Source organism: Alosa sapidissima, chromosome 2, assembly GCF_018492685.1.
Source record: "Alosa sapidissima isolate fAloSap1 chromosome 2, fAloSap1.pri, whole genome shotgun sequence".
In the NCBI taxonomy this organism is placed as follows: domain Eukaryota; kingdom Metazoa; phylum Chordata; class Actinopteri; order Clupeiformes; family Clupeidae; genus Alosa; species Alosa sapidissima.
In genome coordinates, this window is record NC_055958.1 from 15,392,770 (window position 1) to 15,397,769 (window position 5,000).

The 5,000-nt window shown below is 43.4% G+C and overlaps 1 protein-coding gene across 1 annotated transcript in view; it reads left to right on the top strand.

The window, feature by feature from the left end:
- The window catches only part of myo16 (myosin XVI), a 156,174-nt gene that overhangs the window by 103,513 nt on the left and 47,661 nt on the right, over window positions 1-5,000 (top strand). The window lies entirely within an intron of this gene.

Genomic DNA, 5,000 nt, shown 5'->3' on the forward strand with positions numbered 1-5,000 from the left:
TTGTCTGGTATAAACCAAATCAACTCTCCACTGTGTGTTTGCAGTTAATATTTATGCAACGTTAGAACTTAACAAGTGTTGGCTTAACAAGTTACCAGTCCAGAACACACAGAAAATTGCAATAGAAAGTTGCCTTTATAATCAACTATTTGTTCCAACAGCATTCAAACAAAGCATTTATAAAATTGAAAAAAAAAATTACATAAGAAGTAAAATAAAATACTGTTACTGTAGTGACTGTATCACATTATTCCAAGCTTCAAAGAGCTCCCCACATCTGTGACAGGCAGATGTGACACCGCTAAATTCTCAGCTTGTTTATACCCCACACTGAACGCATAAGAACGCTAGGCCCATCACTGGGGTGTGGTAGCCTACTCTCTGGGATTTATGCACCAAGATAACTGAAGTATCCAATTTGTGTCTTGAAATTATGTTTGAAATTAATGTCTTAGAACAAAAACGTTGATAGACTTGTATTTTATAGTTAGGCTAGTGAAAACGAGTTGATAAGTAGGCTAGTTGAGTTGTTGTCATAAACATAATATGTTAATATGTTATAACCTCTTCTTAATATTTTATTATATGTTGTATTGTATTATGTTGGTTGGATTAATAGCCTACGGTTGGCAAAGAAAAGTCGTTTTCCTACCATGGGTCTCCAACACACGTTCTCAAGCTCATTCTCTTGCCGCCCCTTTCGAGCTAATTGCCAGAGGCTGAAGCCTACTACATTTAAACACAATTGTTGCGACTCAAGGCATTACAGCCTACAAATTTTATTTAAAAAAAAAATACTAAATCATGCATAATTAAACAATAACTCAATTTAGGCTACTTGGCTATGCAAAAAGGTTTCCATTACAGCACAACCCTTATTCAATGAAGGGCTGCCTTGTCTCGCAATAAACAGCAGTGGAAATCCCGACACTTTTTCAACTGCATGAAACTTAACAGTGAACCATCAAATATCTTCCAGATTTCAGTGCCCATCAGTCCCAACATTTAGCAATATAATCAAACAGTCCAAAAGTACATTAAATCCCAAACCAAACCGAAAATGCTTTTGATAGCCTACGGGTATGCATGCCGCTTCAAACTAAATGCATGTCTAAAACCTGCCTCGAATACCAGCCTGCCTCAAATAAAGATGACGATAAATGATTTATGCTAAGCAAGTAGCCTGGATTATTTTATGATTGTTAGTAGACAAACTGGCTTCAGATATCCAACACAGTGAATATGAGATTGTGCAGTCTTACAGTACTGTAGATGGCTGTGGTTAGTGATGTGATGCTGTTAATGGGGAGTTTTACAATTAGCGCAAATCCTATATGTTATTATTTATTAATGTACCTATAAGGCTTTTTTTCCTTATCAAAAGTGAGGGGGACGACGGCTGTCTCTTCAGCAGGCCCGGAGTGGGTAATCGGGAGAATCGGGAGAATTCCCGGTGGGCCGCTTCACTTTTGGGCCGGTCGAGGGAAAAATATTGGCATTTTGTCACATTAATCTAACTTCTCTTAAAGTTGGCTACACACGTTCGCATTTTATGCCTAACACCGCAGCCTCTGCATGGGTTGTTCTCCCCTCCCAAGAAGAGTTAATTGGTTGGGTCCATATAGCCCGTCTTTCCTAAAAAGTTTTCTCAGCCGGGCCGGCCCTACCGTAGTGATATAAGCGTCAGGGAGGATGGATAGTAGAAAGATGCCATGAGGGACTGAAAAGGCCAGGTAAAAAAGACGAAAAGTATTGGAGGGAAATGCCAAATGTGCCATGCTTCCAATTTTTTTTTGAAGAGGACAGACATAAGTGGCAACTGGTAAAGAGAGATAGCCATGATTATAACGGCGTAATTGGGCTAATAACATGGACGTTATAGCGTTGTCAACCTATTCGCAAGTAACATATTAAATGAATTAAAATATTTTGGTATCATCCAATATGGCTATTCATAGACTTTGCAAATATTATGCAAATATTGATAACAAAACTCAAAAGTAGCCTGCACAGCAGATCAGCCAGTCCCCCGCTGAAAATGATGAGCCCGAAATTAACTATGACTATAGGGACAAGTAGAAAGGATAATAGAGTTAACCATATGAATTAAAGTTATTTTATGGAAGAAAGAACAGTAGGCTATGACAGCAGTAGGCTACATGATCAACCTATATGGCTTGTTTGCTCAGAAGTTGATGTAGTAAAGGAGAAAATCACCAAACAACAACATGATAGCTGACCCATGCAGAAAAAAACATGTAAACAATACAGTAGTTCAATATGCCTCTTAGTGGAATTGTGGGATACATTTGCTTAGCTACAAATGCTTTATTTCTTCCTTCCTGTTTTTGTTAACTTACCAACCTATCCTTGTGGAATAGTGGAATATTAGCCTATAATAACTACAGGATAGTAAGAGCTGAAATTTTGCTTTATTTATCCAATTTCCACCACCACTAAAAAAGTGGGCCGGTCTTGGGCCTGAAACTCCCGGGCTGAAAAGTGGCCCCACTCCGGCCCTGCTCTTCAGCACTGCGTGGGACATATCCCCCACGTCCCCCGTGCCGTCTCTTCAGCACTGCGTGGGACATATCCACCACGTCCCCCGTGCCTCCTGCGCCCCTGCCGAAGCCTTTGTGGGGGTCCCCTGGAGAAATCGCTCATTCATAGAGCACAGGGCTCTGACACGAAGATGCAGAGCTGGGATGGAAGGGTTGTTGACCAGGAGCCGGTGGTCAGGCCTGGTCTCCATCTGGTTCCAATTGGCATGTAAAAGGGCTTGTCTCTCACAGACAACAAGTCCCTATTGTAGGCAAGAGTTTACAGATGCCGCAATACTCGGTTATACATAACATATAATTATGTTATTTTCTCTGATATCTTTTTTTTTTCATGTGTAAGAAATCTGTTGGGATCATGGATGATCCCCAAACACAGGTATTAGACATCATCAAATGGCTATCCCACAGAGCTGTTAATGTATCTGCCCTCCATGGTTTTAATATAATGTATTGGTGAGTCATTGTTTAGCCTATTCTTTCTCTAATGTGATGGGACCGTGCCTCAGTACAGTACCAAGCAGTGATGTCTGCTGTATGTATGGTGGCTCTTGGGTAGTGTTGGTACAGGGCCATTCTCACTCTCTCCCTTTCTGTCTTTTCTCGTCATCCCTCTCTTACTCTCTATCTATCTCTATGCCTATCTCTCTCTATCCCTCGTTCTCTCCCTCTCTCTCTCCCACTCTTTCTGAATGGGGTGTGTGCTGTCATAAGCACTGCTTTGTCTTAGGGGTGCGGTGCTGGAAAGTCATCCATCTCGCTCTCGTCTCTCTCCATCCCCCTCTCTCCCTCTCTCCATCCCTCGCTTCATATTTCCCTCCCTCTCTCTCTCCCTCCCTCTCTGTCTCCTCCATGGCCCTGTTTATTTAGCAATCCAGAGAAGAGCCTTGGTCTCACAAAGAGCCCATTCAGCTATCCCAATGCCATTCATTCATTCCCCTCTCTCTCTCTCTCTCTCTCTCGCTCTCTGTCTCTCTCTTGTTCTGTCTTTTTTGAATGGATGAAAAGACATGAGGCGGGGGGTGTTGTGTACGTGTGCAAATACGCGTGTGCGAAGACTGTGCAGTGACATGTTGTTTTTCATGTGAGCATGCCAGAGGGGAGAGGGAGAGAGATGGAGGGATAGAGAGAGAGAGATGGAGAGATAGAGAAGCTCTCTTTTTCGCTGCCTGTCTCTGTGTGTCTTTTTTTCTCTCGTTCTCTGCTGTAAATTACACGTGTGCGTGTGTGTGTCTCTACCTCTCTCTCCTTCTTCACATGTGTGTGTGTGTGTGTGTGTCTCTCTCTACCTCTCTCTCCTTCTTCACATATGTGTGTGTGTCTCTACATCTCCTTCTTCACGTGTGTGTGTGTGTGTGTGTGTGTGTGTGTGTCTCTACCTCGCTCTCCTTTTTCACATGTGTGTGTGTGTCTACATCTCAGTTTCTTCATGTGTGTGTGTGTGTGTGTGTGTGTGTGTGTGTGTGTGTGTGTGTGTGTGTGTGTGTCTACATCTCTCTCCTTCTTCACGTGTGTGTGTGTGTGTGTGTGTCTACAGCACATCTCTCTCCTTCTTCACCTGTGTGTTTGTGTCTACATCTCTCTCCTTCTTCACGTGTGTGTTTGTGTGCCTCTCTCTCTCTCTAAATCTCTCCTTCCAGTCTCTCACTCCCTCTCCTCTACCACTCTTATAAGTCATTTTGTCCATCAGTGCATTTCATTAAGCACATGTCCTCTCTCTCTCTCTCTCTCTCTCTCTCTCTCTCTCTCTCTCTCTCTCTCTCTCTCTCTCTCTCTCTTTATCTTTTTTTTTCTTTTCTTTTTCCTCCTTATTTCTCCCCCTTTCTTTCACTCTTTCATTTTCGCTTACCTCTCATATTGTCTCCCTATCTCTCCCTCTCCTTCTCTCACTCTCTATCTATCTATCTATCTATCTATCTCTCTCCCTCCCCCCCTCTCTCTCTCTCTCCCTCTCTCTCATATGAATGGCTCTAGCCCGGAAGCCTGGGGGCTGATGGCAGACTAAGGCCCATCACTAATGAGTATGACAGCCTCATCTATCACGCTTCCAGTGAGGTCCTTAGCATGGAGAGAGAGAGAAAGAGAGAGAGAGGGAGAGAAAAAGAGAGAGGGAGAGAGAGAGAAAGATTGTGTAGCAGATCATGACTGCATAATCCAGCGCACTTTCATCCCCCTCTCCACTCCTCTGTACACACACACACACACACACACACACACACACACACACACACACACCCACACCCCAAAAGCCCCGCAGAGCCCAGTCCACTGCTAGTGTGGACTTTAGGTGCTTTCCTCTCCACTACTACAGAGAGATTGGGAGTCTCACTCATCCTGTAGTGAGATGGACGACGGCGTGGCTAGATGAATATGTCTGATCAGTGCCCCTCTCAGGACCAAATCTATGTTTCAGTCAATGTCTGTTCAGACAGAAGTCTCTAC